The sequence below is a fragment of the Rhinoraja longicauda genome, chromosome 11 (genome assembly GCF_053455715.1).
Source record: "Rhinoraja longicauda isolate Sanriku21f chromosome 11, sRhiLon1.1, whole genome shotgun sequence".
Lineage (NCBI taxonomy): Eukaryota > Metazoa > Chordata > Chondrichthyes > Rajiformes > Arhynchobatidae > Rhinoraja > Rhinoraja longicauda.
Genome location: NC_135963.1, coordinates 37414844 through 37432297, shown reverse-complemented (window position 1 = coordinate 37432297; position 17454 = coordinate 37414844). Strand labels below are relative to the sequence as shown.

The window sequence follows — 17454 nt, the reverse complement described above, 5'->3', positions numbered from 1 at the left end:
GTTCTCGTATGGCCCTGGGGTAAAAACTGTTCTTAAGTCTGTTTGTTCGGGATTTGATTGACCTGAAACGTCGACCAGAGGGCAGATGAACAAACAGACGGTGGCCGGGGTGGGATGGATCTTTTATTATTTTGCCTGCTCTACTGAGGCAGCGCAGGCTGAACAGGTGCTCCAGGGAGGGCAGTGAGCAGCCGATGATTTTCTGGGCCGTCGTGATGACCCTCTGAAGGGCCTTCCTGTCCTTTTCTGAGCAGCTGGCATACCATGTGGTTATACAGTATGCCAGCACACTCTCGATGGAGCAGCGATAGAAGGACAACATGAGCTTCTCCTGCAGGTTGGTTTTCCTGAGGATCCTCAGGAAGTGGAGTCTCTGCTGTGCCTTCTTTACTGTGGTGATGGTGTTGGTAGATGCATGATGCATTTAGTACCTCTTCCATTCATTACTGAAACCATTTTCAGTTCACACTTGTTTTATGTTATCCAACCTGCATATCCACACCCTACACAAAGGTAATTCACGGAGGCTGATGAATCTACAAACCCTCAAGTCTTTGGGATGTGGAAAGAAAGAGGAGCACTTGGAGAAAACTCACGCAATCACTGGGAGAATGTGCAAACTCCACGCAGACAGCACTCAAGGTCATAATTGAACCGAGCTCGCTCGCTGGTGCTGTGAGGCCAGCTGCGCCACTGTGCCGCCCACTGTTACCCTGGAGATCTTCTTAAATGTAGCCATATTCGGTTGAATAATCTGGTCCCTCCTCCACTGTTTATGCTTCTGAGTATTTTGAAGATTTCAGATTTGCCCTTCTCTCAACATTCGTAGGCCATGGTGGACAGAGTACAAATGTTCAGGTGTTCAGCGAAACAGTCGCTGAAACTATGTTTGGTCTCGCCATTGTACAGGAAACCACACTGGGAACTTTAGATGCAGTAGATGAGGTGAGAGGGGGTCTATGTGAATCTCTGCCTCCCCTGGAAGGACTTCCATGGCCCCTGGATGGAGGTGAGGGAATAGGTATAGGTATGGGAGTTGCTAGGTAAGGCAAGTTCTCTGAACTTTCCGAGGAGTAGATTCAAGCTGATCGCTTCAGCTATAGAGAGGGAATTTTACGATGTAGCGGCCAGCTTCTCGTCTATCAATTAGCTCCCAAGCTACCACTTGCATAGACCGGGTGAAACGATAAGCTTTAATGACTTGAGCAAATATCGATAATAGAGACCCTCTCGACGTTTGAATAGTTAGTCATCTTTATTTGAAGGCGCAATAAACATATTGGCATATCTCTTTTCATTGACTGGTTATTGATTTGCAAGGTAAAATTCCATATCTTACCACAGTCTATGCGACTGATACGAACTGCCAGATATAACTTCGGCGGAAATCTGTATTAATCTTTTTATCAATAAGATCTACAACCAATTACATCTTGGCTAATGAATCTTTTGGCGGAACCTTTGGCTGAACCTCTGTCAGATCCCTCTCAGTTCACACACAACTGCCCGAACTCTAGCTCTGCCCAGCCCATACGTAAGCATTGCATTAACTCTATAGTGTCTAAACTACAGCAGGATACAAGGTAATAATATTAATATGCAAAAATAACTAATAAATACAAAATGGCTCCTTCACAGGTGTTCAGCGAAACAGTCGCTGAAACTATGTTTGACAATAGACAATAGACAATAGGTGCAGGAGGAGGCCATTCGGCACTTCGAGCCATTCAATGTGATCATGGCTGATCATTCTCAATCAGTACCCCATTCCTGCCTTCTCCCCATACCCCCTGACTCCGCTATCCTTAAGAGCTCTATCTAGCCCTCTCTTGAATGCATTCAGAGAATTGGCCTCCACTGCCTTCTGAGGCAGAGAATTCCACAGATTCACAACTCTGACTGAAAAAGTTTTTCCTCATCTCAGTTCTAAATGGCCTACCACTTATTCTTAAACTGTGGGCCCTTGTTCTGGACTCCCCCAACATTGGGAACATGTTTCCTGCCTCTAACGTGTCCAACTCCTTAATAATCTTTTACGTTTCGATAAGATCTCCTCTCATCCTTCTAAAGTCCAGTGTATACAAGCCTAATCACTCCAGTCTTTCAACATATGACAGTCCCGCCATTCCGGGAATTAACCTAGTAAACCTACGCTGCACGCCCTCAATAGCAAGAATATCCTTCCTCAAATTTGGAGACCTAAACTGCACACAGTGCTCCAGGTGCGGTCTCACTAGGGCCCTGAACAACTGCAGAAGGACCTCTTTGCTCCTATACTCAACTCCTCTTGTTATAAAGGCCAACATTCCATTGGCTTTCTTCGCTGCCTGCTATACCTGCATGCTTCCTTTCAGTGACTGATGCACTAGGACACCCAGATCTCATTGTACGTCCCCTTTTCCTAAATTGACACCATTCAGATAATACTCTGCCTTCCTATTCTTACCACCAAAGTGGATAACCTCATACTTATCCACATTAAACTGCATCTGCCATGCATCCGCCCACTCACACAACCTGTCCAAGTCACCCTGCAACCTCATAGCATCTTCCTCACAATTCACACTACCACCCAGCTTTGTATCATCTGCAAATTTGCTAATGGTACTTTTAATCCCTTCATCCAAGTCATTAATGTATATTGTAAATAGCTGCGGTCCCAGCACCGAGCCTTGCGGTACCCCACTAGTTACTGCCTGCCATTCTGAAAGGGACCCATTTATCCCCACTATTGGCTTTCTGTCTGTCAACCAATTTTTGGACCCTACCTCCAATACCATGTGCTCTAATTTTGCCCACTAATCTCCTATGTGGAACCTTGTCAAAGGCTTTCTGAAAGTCAAGGTACACCACATCCACCGGCTCTCCCCTATCAATTTTCCTCGTTACATCCTCAAAGAATTCCAGAAGATTAGTCAAGCATGATTTCCCCTTCGTAAATCCATGCTGACTCGGAACAATCCTGTTACTACTACTACTATCCAAATGCTCCGCAATTTCGTCTTTTATAATTGACTCCAGCATCTTCCCCACCACTGATGTCAGACTAACTGGTCTATAATTTCCCGTTTTCTCTCTCCCTCCTTTCTTAAAAAGTTTGGTCTCGCCATTGTACAGGAAGCCACATTGGGAACTTTAGATGCGGTAGATGAGGTGAGAGGCGGTCTATGTGAATCTCTGCCTCCCCTGGAAGGACTGCCATGGTCCCTGGATGGAGGTGAGGGAGTAGGTATAGGTATGGGAGTTGCATCTCCTGCAGTTGCAGGGCAATGTATCTGGGGAGGGGGTGGTTTAATTGCGATTGAATGTGTGAACCAGGGTATTGCACATGAAATGTTTGCTGGTTTAGTAAATTGCCCTGGTGTGGAGAACATAGAACATAGAACTCGTGTACAGAGGATTGATGGTCGACGTGGTGGGCAGAAGGGTCTGTTTCCACACTGTATCTCTACATCAAATCAAGTTTAGTTTTAGCTTAGCTTAAAGATATAGCGTGGAAACAGGCTGTTTGGCCCATCGAGTCTGTGCCGACCAGTGACCACCTGTACACTTGCTCTACTCTGCACACTAGGGATAGTTTACAGAAGCCAATTAACCTTCAAACCTGCACGTCTTTGGAGTGTGGGAGGAAACCCGAGCACCCAGAGAAAACCCACACAGTCACAGGGAGAACGCATGAACTACGTTCAGCCAGTACCTGTAGTCAGGATCAAACTTGGGTCTTTAGCGCTGAAAGGCAGCAACTCTACACTGTGTCGCCCCAAATCAAATCAAAATATGCCTGAAGCAACAGTGTAAGAATGATCAGATCATCTGATTTTCATTATTTTGTTGAGGGAAACAGCGGACATCGACTCGATGGATTTCTGTTCCACAGTTTAACCAAAGGTACTCTAACTAAAAATCATCTTGCATACATCACCCTAACTGCACAAACCAGTATATGTGCAACCCAATTCATTATTATGAAAGCTTACCATCTTGCTTTGATGGCACAGATTCATGTTTCAATGGGGGGGGGGGGGGGGGGGGGAAATGAAGGCAAAATTCTTCACTTGTTAAATTCCAAAACTGCACATAATATCAATGCGAGCTGAATATGAATACATTTTAAAGGACCGTTGCCTGTTTGTAAACATAATAACACCATATCAACACCTTCAAGGGCATGTTGATACCAAGGATGATGTCCCATATCGAGGTATTATCATAGAAAATAGAGTTTCCTTGTGATTCTGAGTTGGAACTCACCAGCTGTCAAAGCGATTCTATGAGAGCAATTGGCCACCTGTGACGCACCAAATTGTGCAAAACCCAAAAAAAACAGAGTGGAGGAAAATCATTGTCGGTCCCACGACAATGCTGAAGAAGAAACGAATGGTAAAAAAATTAAATACAGAAATGTATATACCCACTTTAAGATCTGCCTCATGGAACAGAGATGCAAAGACTGTTAAAGCAAATACAACATGTATTAATTGTATTAATATGGGAAAAGATCAAGAGGCAAAGCATGATAGATGGCTAAGTTAAAAATAGTGCTAACCACAAAGAACATGCTGTAACAGAATTGTATTAAAAAGATGCAGGATCAGAAAGTCAGGCCACTACTTTAGACAATGGTGTTAGGTTTGAAGCAGCCAGATAGTCTGGAACAGAACAAGTTTATTGAATCTACCAGGAACATGCTAATGAAGTATGACGCTTGAAATAAGTAAAGTAAGGTCAGATGGCTTTAGTTAGTGGGCGATTCTTGGGAAATTAAGTTTAATATGAGAAAGTATGAGGTTCTACACTTTGGCTAGAGGGATCTATTGGTGTTGACCCCAGTAATTTGAGATCACACAGTCCCCAAGAAACCAGTGTCGGATTTGATTTCCACAGTGACAACTTCATTGAAATGGTCTGACATGTTTACCTGAATCCTCTGGTAAACACAAGCCATGTATATTCCACTCACATTCCGCATGGGTGGTTTACAATCCAACGGTATGAACATTGATAGACACAAATTGCTGGGGTAACTCAGCAGGTCAGGCAGCATTTCCTGAGAAAAAGGATAGGTGACAGTTTGGGTCGGGATCCTTCTTCAGACTCTAATTCACCTATCCTTTTTCTCCAGAGATGCTGCCTGACCCAATGAGACACTCCAGCACTTTGTGTCTATCTTTGGTATTAACCAGCACAATTCTCCAACTTTAGGTAAATTTAGGTAACCTCAACAAAACACTCCCCACTCCCCTTTCTTCCACCATGAAGACTCCCTCTCCCCACCCCCCCCCCCCCCCCCCACGTTTTTCTTCCCACCGACATCTCCGTCTTCCCCTGAGCCCTGGTTGGCCTTGCACCTACATCTCCCCTTCCCTCCACCTATATTCCTAAACAATCCGCACATTGTCAATCCTCCAGCTACACTATTTGCAACTCTCTAATTCTCTTGTCTCACACCTTGTGGATGTTAATCTCTGGTATTTGACCAACCATCCGCCTTGAAGGGCCAAATGGCCTCCTCCTGCACCTATTTTCTATGTTTCTATGTTTCTATCCCTGTAGCTGACAGGTGCTTTATTCAGAGGAGATCCAGGATTTCAAGGAGAGAGATTTTGAATGACCAGGCAGATAGTTGCAATGCAGGATGTAGTTTACATACGACAGAACCCATCCTATGAGTGGTTGCTTCAGTATGCTTCGCTTCTACAAATCTTCCAGATGTAATAGAGGAATTAGTTCACTAGAGTGTGCTGCAACACCGAAAATAAAAGTAAGAAACACTTGCTCTTGCAGCATTTGCAAAGAGAAATGATGGATTAATCCTTTGGATGTAAACTGGTTATCAAAGCTCATCTTTAAGCTTCCCTTTTGCCTTTACTAATGCTGACTGACCTTTTGTACAATTCTGTCATTTGAGTTTAGAGTTATTTCTAGCCATCTAAATTTTATATTTCCTTTTATCTCCTAATAAAAAAATGGGCATATTCAATAACATGCAACAGAATTTGCAGGAACAACTTAAGGCCCAGCATTAGTGAAAGGAGCAAAGGCTAGTCAAAAGGACACAAACAAGAGTTAGTTTCGTTTAGTTTGGAGATACAGTGTGGAAACAGGCCCTTCGGCCCAATGCATCCATTCTGATCTGTGATCACCCATACACTAGCTCTATCCTACATGCTGAGGGCAATTTACAGAAGTCAATTAGCCTACAAACCTGCACGTCTTTGGAATGAGGGAGAAAACTGGAGCACCCAGAGAATACCCACGCGGTCACATCGAGAAAGTACAAACTCCTTACAGACAGCACCCGTAGTCAGGATTGAGCCCGGGGTCTCTGGCACTGTAAGGCAGCAACTCTACCTATGCACCACCATGTTAAACTCAAAACACAGGAATCAGATAGCTGACATGATCCCAAAAAGAAGTGCAAATTGTCACAAATTCTTACATAGAGGGGAATCAAGAACCAGAGGACATAGGTTTAAGGTAAGGGGGAAAAAAAAGTCATAGGAAACTACGGTACGATTTTTTTACACAAAGGGTGGTAGGTATATGGAATGAACAGCCAGAGGAGGTAGTTGAGGCAAGTACTATCACAACATTTAAAAATCATTTGGGCAGGTTCATGAATAGGATAGGTTTAGAGGGATATGTGCCAAATGCAGGCAGGTCAAGTCAAGTCAAGTCAATTTTATTTGTATAGCACATTTAAAAACAACCCACGTTGACCAAAGTGCTGTACATCTGATTAGGTACTAAGGAAAAAAATGAAACATACAGTAGCACGCAAACAGTTCACAGCGCCTCCTCAATGAGCCTCAAACGCTAGGGAGTAGAAATAGGTTTTGAGCCTGGACTCAAAGGAGTCGATGGAGGGGGCAGTTCTGAGTGGGACGAGTGTAGATGGGGCATGCTGGTTGGCATGGGCAGGTTGGGCTGAAGGGCTGGTTTCCATGCTGTATGACTCAATGATTCTAAGACTTTCTTACCTATTTGAAATGTGGCTTTAATTAACCCTGTAGCTTTAACTAATAGCTAGATGTATCAACCCTCCATAAAATCCCAGAACATCTTTGGTTTCATTTTGATATTGTCTTGATGATTTCAATTGAGAAGGCAGTAAGTGATGGTACATGTTGACATATTTATTTTGTGAGGGATTGCATACGGTTTGATCAGCCATGGGCACCACTTATCCCCATAACCCTTGACACCCTTTCTAATCAAGAATCTGTCAATCTCCGCCTTAAAAATATCCATTGACGGCCTCCACAGCCATCAGTGACAATGTACAGGGCCCTAGTGAGACGGCACCTGGAGTACTGTGTGCAGTTTTGATCTCCAAATTTGAGGAAGGACATTCTTGCTATTGAGGGAGTGCAGCATAGGTTCACCTGGTTAATTCCCGGAATGGCTGGACTCTCGTATGTTGAAAAACTGGAGCGACTGGGCTTGTATACACTGGAATTTAGAAGGATGAGAGGGGATCTTATTGAAACATATAAGATTATTAAGGGATTGGATGCGTTAGAGTCAGGAAACATGTTTCCAATGTTGGGGGAGTCCAGAACCAGGGGCCAGTTTAAGAATAAGTGGTAGGCCATTTAGAACGGAGCTGAGGAAAAACTTTTTTACTCAGAGAGTTGTAAATCTGTGGAATTCTCTGCCTCAGAAGGCAGTGGAGGCCAATTCTCTGGATGTTTTCGAGAGAGATAGCTCTTATTGATAGCGGAGTCAGGGGGTATGGGGAGAAGGCAGGAACGGGGTACTGATTGTGAATGATCGGCCATGATCACATTGAATGGTGGTGCTGGCTCGAATGGCCAAATGGCCTATTCCTGCATCTATTGTCTATTGTAATCCACAGATTTACCACCCTGTGACTAAAGAAATTCCTTCTCATCTCCTTTCTAAAGGTACATCCTTTTATTCTAAGGCTATGGCCTCTGGTCCTAGATTTTCCAACTGGTGGAAACATCCTCTCTGCATCCACTCTATCCAGACCTTTAACTATTGGGTAAGTTTCAATGAGGTCCCCCTTCATCGTTCTAAACTCCACGTGTGCATGCCCAGAGCCTTCAAATGCTCATCTTATGTTAACCCAACTTCTCTTTGAGAAGTACGGTAGAAAACCCAAAGCTCTTTGGATTTAGGGTGAGGGTACGGGGAAGCCTGTGCCACCACAAATTCTGTCCCCCACACCCACATCCACAGATTAAATATTCTGCCACTATTTCCAACAGGAAATACAAAGTACTAGTGCGTGCACTGGAAGAGAAGCAAAAAAGGGCTGTTTGATTTTACAGCTCATGCTTCAGCTTCACCTTCACCTTTTCTACACAATTCCAACGCCAACACATTCCTTCCTGCATAAATCACTGCTGCGGAAACATTTAATTAATCGCCTTGTCTCAGACTTATTTCAATTAATTAACAGGACATCTGAAATTATTATTATTAAAAGATAAATGAGCCCAACAGTGAGGAGATTGGTATAATTAACTTACTAATGAAAGGATTATGTACTTATGCTCATTAAACAGCAGAGGCTGAGAATTACTAATGTAGATTAATTAACGAGCCGGGCAGAAAAGTCACCTGACTCACTGAGGATTCTGAGAGTGGAACGCCAACATTAAACCATCTTGAGGTCAGAAACAGTTTGTAGCAGGAATATATCAGTGCATTGTCTATGGATGCAGTGTCATTAGCAGCTGCACTGGAGGAAATAACTAAATGAATACACATTAGGGAGAGCCAAGACTATTTCAGATCAGATTATATGGACAGGATGTATAGTAAATAGGGCTTCAGTGCCCTTTGCTTGTGTCTATCCAAGGTCATAAAAAGTATAGTTGTAGACATGTAATTTGCAAATCTTCTTACAATCATCAATATCATTCAATCTCCTTGTAACTTCTGCTGCTGGTTAAATCGCTCCGCTCTCTTACATCCTGATCTTTCCTGGATCGATAATAATCCATAAAAAACACCAGACACTAGCTACTCTTTCACAAAGACCAGACTATCCATCAGAGAAGAGACAGAACTCAGTCAACAGATCTGAAATATAATGACCGACAGACCTGGAATATTTTAAAGTCCATGTGTAAGTTACATTAAGTGCTGGAAAGGAAACTAATTTTACAAAGGGGTATGAAAAATAGAAATTGTTCATTGGATCTCATTGATCAACACTCTTACCAATTCAATCTCTTGTTTATCTCCACATGGAGAGGTAGGGAATTTGGAATATATTTTCAGCAGCTTAATATTCAAGAAGATCTGAAACAACATCAACAGGAATAGATCGAGTAAACGCACAGATTCTTTTGCCCAGAGTAGGGGAATCGAGAACCAGAGGACATAGGTTTAAGGTGAAGGGAGAAAGATCTAATAGGATCCTGAGGGACCACTTTTTTACACAAAGGGTGGTGGGTGTATGGAACGAGCTGCCGGAGGAGGTAGTTGAGGCTGGAACTACTGCAAAGTTTAATAAACATTTAAACAGGTACATGGATAGGAAAGGCTAAGAAGGATATGGGCCAAAAGTAGGCAGGTGGGACTAGTGTAGATGGGGCATATTGGTCAGTGTTGGCAAGTTGGGCTGAATGGTTTGTTTCCATGATGCATGACTCTATAACTAAAATTCCCCAATGCCAAATTTATAGACACAATTTATAATAGAAACAGCTTGCTCTTATGAAAGCTACTGAGGCAGGAGGACTGAAATACAATCCTATTTCAGATGTCTTTGCTTGCCATGGTCTGTCCCACCCCCACCTCTTTTCCAGCTTTCTCTCCCACTACTATTGAACCCTTCCTCTGGCTTCACATTTTACTCCTCTTCCTTCTTTAGCTTACAGCCTTTTGTCCTCTTTGTCCACCCATTTGTCAATGAGGGGAGACCTGATAGAAGTATATAAAATTGAGAGGCATAGGTAGTGTAGATAGTCACAACCTTTTTCCCAGATTGGAAGTGTCAAAGACTAGAGGGTATGTCCTTAAGGTGACAGCGACAAATTTTAAAGGACATGCATGGGACAAGTTTCATATAGGGGGTATTAAGTGCCTGGAACCCGGTGCCAGGGTTGGTGGTGGAGGTAAATACATTAGTGGTGTTTAAGTAGCTTTTAGATAGGCGCATGCATATGCAGTCAATGGAGAATCTGCAGTGTGTGCAGGCAGATGCAGCTAGTTTATTTAGTTTAGAAATACAGTGTGGAAACAGACCCTTTGACCCACTGAGTCAACGCCAACCAGCGATCATCCTTACACTTGTTCAATGTTATCCCAGTTTCACATTCTACACACAAGGGATAATTCACAGAAGCCAATTAACCTACAAACTTGGAATGTGGAAGGAAATACGAGCACCTGGAGAAACCCCACACGGTCACAGGGAGAATGTCCAAACTCCATATAGACAGCATCCATAGTCAGGATCGAACCCGGGTCTCTGGCGCTGTACGACAGCAATTCCACCGCTGCCCAACTGTGCCTCCCTAACATATTGGTATCATATTCGGCAAGGACATTGTAAGCCAAAGGGCCTATTCCAGCACTATGTTACCAAGGCTAGTCAATACCTGTTGTTGTTGCTGATAAATCATTAAATGTCCCCCCTCCCCCCAATACCTTTTGCCAGTTTAATTCACATCCCCCTTTCACTTTTTTCTTTTACTGCAAGCAATATTGTGGTTTTATTCCATCTGTTCACAATGAATATTTTTTAAGTATAAGAAAATAACTGCAGATGCTGGTACAAATCGATTTATTCACAAAATGCTGGAGTAACTCAGCAGGTCAGGCAGCATCTCGGGAGAGAAGGAATGGGTGACGTTTCGGGTCGAGACCCTTCTTCAGACTGATGTCGGGGGTGGGACAAAGGAAGGATATAGGTGGAGACAGGAAGATAGAGGGAGATCTGGGAAGGAGGAGGGGAAGGGAGGGACAGAGGAGCTATCTGAAGTTGGAGAAGTCGACGTTCATACCACCGGGCCGCAAACTGCCCAGGCGAAATATGAGGTGCTGCTCCTCCAATTTCCGGCGGGCCTCACTATGGCACTGGAGGAGGCCCATGACAGAGAGGTCAGACTGGGAATGGGAGGGGGAGTTAAAGTGCTGGGCCACCGGGAGATCAGTTGCGTTAATGCGGACCGAGCACAGGTGTTCAGCGAAGCGATCGCCGAGCCTGCGCTTGGTTTCGCCGATATAGATAAGTTGACATCTAGAGCAGCGGATGCAATAGATGAGGTTGGAGGAGGTGCAGGTGAACCTCTGTCTCACCTGGAAAGAATGTTTGGGTCCTTTGATGGAGTTGAGGGGGGAGGTAAAGGGACAGGTGTTGCATCTCGTGCGGTTGCAAGGGAAAGTGCCCGGAGTTAGGGTGGTTTGGGTAGGAAGGGACGAGTGGACCAGGGAGTTGCGGAGGGAACGGTCTCTGCGGAATGCAGAGAGGGGAGGGGATGGGAAGATATGGCCAGTGGTGGGGTCCTGTTATAGGTGACTGAAATGTTGGTGGATGATATGTTGGATCCGCTGGCTGGTGGGGTGGAAGGTGAGAACGAGGGGGATCCTGTCCTTTTTGCGAGTGGGGGGATGGGGAGCAAGAGCGGAGCTGCGGGATGTAGAAGAGACCCTAGTGAGAGCCTCATCTATAATGGAGGAGGGGAAGCCCCGTTTTCTGAAAAACGAGGACATCTCGGAAGCCCTAGTCTGAAACACCTCATCCCGGGCGCAGATGCGGTGTAGACGGAGGAATTGGGAGTAGGGGATAGACTTTTTGCAGGGGACCGGGTGGGAAGAAGTGTAGTCCAGATAGCTGTGCGAGTCAGTGGGCTTGTAATAAATGTCCGTCACCAGTTTTTCTCCTGTGATGGAGATGGTGAGGTCCAGAAACGGGAGGGAGATGTCAGAGATAGTCCAGGTATATTTAAGGGAATATTTTTTAAACTTGATTGTGCCTCCCCCAACCATCTTTCTTTGGGCTTCGTCCAGGCACACAAGCAACTGGAACGATTCTATCCCGATTAATGTCATGCAAGCTCTCCCATCAACGAGTGCTGGATGTAAATCAGGATTGCGAGCAAGAAGCTTTGTTGAAATATATCTTCGACTCTGTATGGGTTATAAATATTACAGAACCGAGCCATGGGATAGCAGAAATCATTCTTTATTCACCCTGGGGAGGTTGCAGTACTAATGACCTATTTAGAAATAATTAAAATTCACACTTAAAAAATGCCCAATTACTCATTAAAACATGATCAACGCTAGTTATAATTTATTCTTGAATCTTCTGCATCGAAGCACAACTTCACCATGTGCACAAAAATGTCCCTAAAGTGATTACAATCGAAGATACTTCTATATTGCATAAGCTGAATCCTTTTAATTTTTTTTAACATCAGTACAACTGGTACCAATTGTTAAGTGTTCCAAGGTGCAATAAGCTGCTAAAGTTTGTTTTTGATTTAATTTTCCTTTGAGTGAGTCTTGAATTTGAAGAGAGTGATGTCAGTACAAATAAGTAAACCATTTTTTCATTTGTTTTACACAAGGTAGTGCAGGAAAAAAATCGCTGGTTGGATTGGAAAAGAGATGAATGAGAGGGCTGAGGAAGAAAGAAAGAGGAGACAGTGACAGAGGGGAGAAGGCCCACAGGAGAGGGGGGTAGACACAGGGGAGAAGGGACAGACAAAGAGAAGTGGTGACAAACACAGGGGAGAGGGGTCTCAGTCATAATGGAGAAGGAAGACATGGAGGAAGAGGGGACAGACATGGAGGGGGAGGGGAGATACGTACACAGCAGATGAAGGGATAAACACATGGAGAGGGGGGACAGACATGGGGAGGAGGATTCCTACACAAAAGGAAAGGGGACAGACAAGGGAAAGGTGGACTCAGACACAGGGAGAGAAGAGACAGACTTGCGGGAGAGAGGGTACAGACATGGGAGAGAGGGCAGTCGCAAGAGAGAGAGGATGCAGGCAGAAGGGGGAGTGAGGTCATGGACACAAAGAGAGTGAGGTCATGGAAGGAGAGAGAACAGATGGGTGAGGAGAGAGACAGGTGAGAGGGGACAGATGGGAGGGAAAAGGGATAATCTCAGAAGAGAGGGGAGTCCCCTGTCCTGGGAGAGAGGAAACAGATGGGGTGGAAACAAAGGGATGGGAACTCAAACACGGGGAAAGGTTAAGGTCATACTGGAAGTTAGAGAGAGGGGAGAAAACCAGATTAAGAATAGTGTAAGGGAGAGGAAAGGAAAAGGAAATGAGGAGGAGGGGAAGGAAATGAATTGAAACATGAAGGTATTAAAAATGGAAAAACTAGGATAAAAACAACTGTGTGTAGGAAAGAAAATCAAGCTTGAAGAAAAGAAAAAGGCAAAAATCAGGGAGAAAAAGGGGCAAGATTCTTATAAAATTACTTTCCTTCCTTTTTTTAAATGCAAGTTTTTTAACATCCGAGGTCTGTGCTGGGGGCTTCTTTTCACAATCAGCCAATTAATCTCAACAGTAAGTTTCAGGAAGTCACAGGCAGATGATCAAGGATGACTACTGCACAGATTTCAATTTCAAATGTCTCCTGCTTGGAGGGATGTCAATTACTGAGACCAAGAGTTCATCAGGTAGCAAATTGCATGTGTAGGTTTGCATGTTATAATTCCAGAGTATCAGGCTACAATATTCATTGGATGCATCAGAGGAGGAAGGGAGAAGCCAATGGAGAAAGAACCTGGGTTACACCATTAACTTTCATCCCGTTGCTTGATGTTCCAGTGATTCACCACCACTTACCTTTCAGCTTCCTGTTTTGAGGCATAAGCTTTCCTCTCTTTAGAAACACCGATAAACCCAAAAGTTTGAACCCAATCTGAAGAAGAGTCCAGACCCAAAACATCACCTATATATTTTCTCCAGAGATCCTACCCAACCTACTGAGTTACTCCAGCACTTTGTGTCAACTCAAAAGTTCAGTTTTGTTTAGTTTATTATTGTCACGTGTAACGAGGTACAGTGAAAAGCTTTTATGTTGCGTGCTATCCAGTCAGCGAAAAGACTATACATGATTACAATCAAGCCGTCCACAGTGTGCAGATACCGAATAAAGGGTATAAAGGTTAGTGCAAGATAAAGTCCATTAAAGTCCGAGGGTCTTCCATGAGGTAGATGATAGGTCAGGACCGTTCTCTAGTTGGTGATAGGATGGTTCAGTTGCCTGATAACAGCTGAGAAGAAACTGTCCCTGAATCTGGAGGTATGTGTTTTCACATATTTGTATCTCTTGCCTGATGGGAGAGCGGAGAAGAGGGAGGAACAGCGGTGAGAATCGTCCTTGATTACGGTGGTGGCCTTGCCGAGGCAGCGTGATGTGTAGATGGGGTCAATGGCAGGGAGGTTGGTTTGTGAGATGGTCTGGTCTATGTCTACAACTCTCTGCAATTTCCTGCGGTCTTGGATGGTGCTGTTCCCAAACCATGCTGTGGTTTCCCCATGCATCCTGATAAAACGCTTTATACGGTGCATCTTTAGAAGTTGGTGAGAGTTGTTGGGGACATGCCGAATGTTCTAAGCATTCTAAGGAAGAGGAGGCATTTACATAGAAACATAGAAAATAGATGTAGGAGTAGACTATTCAGCCCTTTGAGCCAGCACCACCATTCAATATGATCATGGCTAATCATCCAAAATCAGTACCCCGTTCCTGCTTTCTCCCCATATCCCTTGATTCTGTTAGCACTAAGACCAATATATAACTCTCTTGTGTGATTTCTTGGCTGATATGGCTGATCCAGGATGTTGCTGGTGATATTTACACCTAAAACCAGCCGTCTCATAATAAATTCTGGGTTTATTTTGGAATTTCCAACACTGGTGTATTTTATAGTGTCATGGAGCCATAGACCACTGAAAAGGCCTTTCATCTATCTAAGGTGCTCCATCCAAGCTAGTCCCATTTTGTCTATATTTGGTCCATATCCCTCTAAACTTTTTGTCTCCATGTCCCTGTTCAAGTGTGTTATAAATGTTGTTGTTGTATGTGTATCAATGACCCCTCTGTCATTTTGTTCCATATATCCATCACCCTCTTAACAGTTATTAACAGTTAACAGTTCTAAACAGTTATTTGTAGCCTCAGACGTCCAATTTTGTGTAAACAACACAGTGCTGGAGTAACTCAATGGGTCAGGCAGCTTCTGTGGAGGGAATGGTTACCGATCTATGTTCTGCACAGATGCTGCCTGACCCACTGAGTTACTCAAGCACTCTGCATTTTTGCTCAAGGATTCCAGCATCTGCAGTTCCTTGTGTCTATCCAACGTTGATCCTTCTACAGTGTAAATGAGTGTCCCTGATGCCTGCATTATTTTGCATCCACTCAAGATGTTTTCCAACATCTAGCAGCATATCAACAGGTTAATTTAATTTCCATGTCCCTTTCCTCATGTGGATAAGAGCTCACATCCTATAGAAGAAAGGAAGAAGTGGACTTCATTTCAATATTCCTTCCATATCTGTAAAGGCATAAATTAGTTCCGTTTAGTTTTTCGTTTAGTTCAGAGATAGTGTGAAAACAGGCCCGTTGGCTCACTGAGTCACAGCCGAATATTGAACAACTATTTGTGCTAATTTTTATGTTATATTACTTTTCCATCCTACGCACTATAGTGGACAAGGGGAGGGGGGGTTGAGGGGGAAAGGGAAGTGGGGGGGGGGGGGAGGGGGGAGGGGGAGGGGGGTAGGAGAGGCTGCTGCCCAATGCAGGAGAGGTTTGGGCCCAATGGGTCCACTTGGTCTAGTAATTTTATATATTTCTATCAGGTCTCCCTTCAACCTCTGACATTCCTGACAAAACAGTGCACATCTGTCCAACCTCTCCCTGTCACTAACACTCCCTAATCCAAGCAGCATTCTGTTAAATCTCTGCACCCTTTCCAAAACTTCCACATCCTTTTAATAATAAGGAAACCAAAACTGCACATAATACTCCAAACCAAACCAAAATTCTAAAAAGTTACATCATAAATTCCTGACTCTCTTACTCAATGCCTCGACCAATGAAGGCAAGTTTACTATACGCCTTCTTTACCACTCTATCTGAAACATTACAATATTATTAACAATTAAAACAATTTGAAATATACATTTTTTTTATTTTAGGATAACCAAAATACTTAAAACATGTAGGTACAGTTCTGACTTGGGACAACATTCCACAGGGAGTTTACTGAATAAGTGTAAGCCAAAGTTCTGCTCCCACATTGGATTCATGTGTACAAAAATCATGGTTATTCAGCCTCAACCATCATTGTGAATCATTAGGTCGTTACCAGTTAGATTCAGTTTCAGTACAAGATCTCTAATTTCTCAAAGCATGGCAGAAACAATAGCAGCAACAATTAAACAAGCACAGATTTATTTTTAAATACATTTTTGAAACCGTAAGTGCACCATCTCCAGCACGGTCAATGATATTAATCCTATTGCAAAATGAAAGTGTTCTGAGATCAAGGCTGGTCGAATGCTGGGACATAGCTTAGTAAAAATCATGAACAGGGTGGTTTACCTGAAGCTTTTACCTTAGGAACGAGAGTCTGAAACCACAGGGTGTGATGTCAACCATTTAGGAGTAAGACAAAATGAAATGTTATTGACACCCAGGATAATAATATTTTTGGAATTCTACACCTCTGAAAGTATGGATCCTTAATGTTTAGATATCCACTGATAGACTTTAAGACATTAAGTGCGGCATGGTGGCGCAGTGGTACAATTGCTTCCTTACAGCACCAGAGATCCGGGTTCGATCCAGACTATGGGTGCTATGACTGTTTGGAGCTTGTACATTCTCCCTGTGACCACGTGGGTTTTCTCCGAGTGCTCCAGTTCCCTCTCACAATCCACATTACAGGTTTGTCGGCCAATTGGCTTGGTAAAATTGTAAATTGTCCCCTGTGTGTGTAGAATAGAGTTAATGTATGGGGATCTCTGGTCGGCGCAGACTCGGTGGGCCGAAGGGCCTGTTTCCACGCTGTATCTCTAAACTAAACTAAACAATGATTCCGAAAATATAGAAATTGGATGAATAAGTGGATGTGGTAAAGTTTCAGCTACGATGTGAATGAATGTGGGAACAAGCTCAAGGCTCCTATACCTTTCTACAGCTTACATTTCTTATGCTTTATTACTGGAAATGTGGCCAAAACTGATTTTATTTAAATTAGGACAATCACTGCCACTTCTAATGCTTGAGGAATTATGCGTGGCACTTAATTTTGCTCTGTGGCTTTATGTCACCTCTGTCACTAATAACGTATTTAGTTTAATGTAGTTTACAGATACAGCGTGGAAACAAGCCAGATTCTGCGCCATCCAGTGATCCCCGCACACTAGCACTATATTACCAAGCCAATTGACCTACAAACCTGTACATCTTTGGAGTGCGAGAGGAAATTGG

At 43.6% G+C, this 17454-nt stretch overlaps 1 protein-coding gene across 2 annotated transcripts in view; it reads right to left on the bottom strand.

Annotated features, from left to right (window-relative positions):
* astn1 (astrotactin 1) overlaps positions 1-17454 on the bottom strand; it is a 1605092-nt gene that overhangs the window by 89622 nt on the left and 1498016 nt on the right. The window lies entirely within an intron of this gene.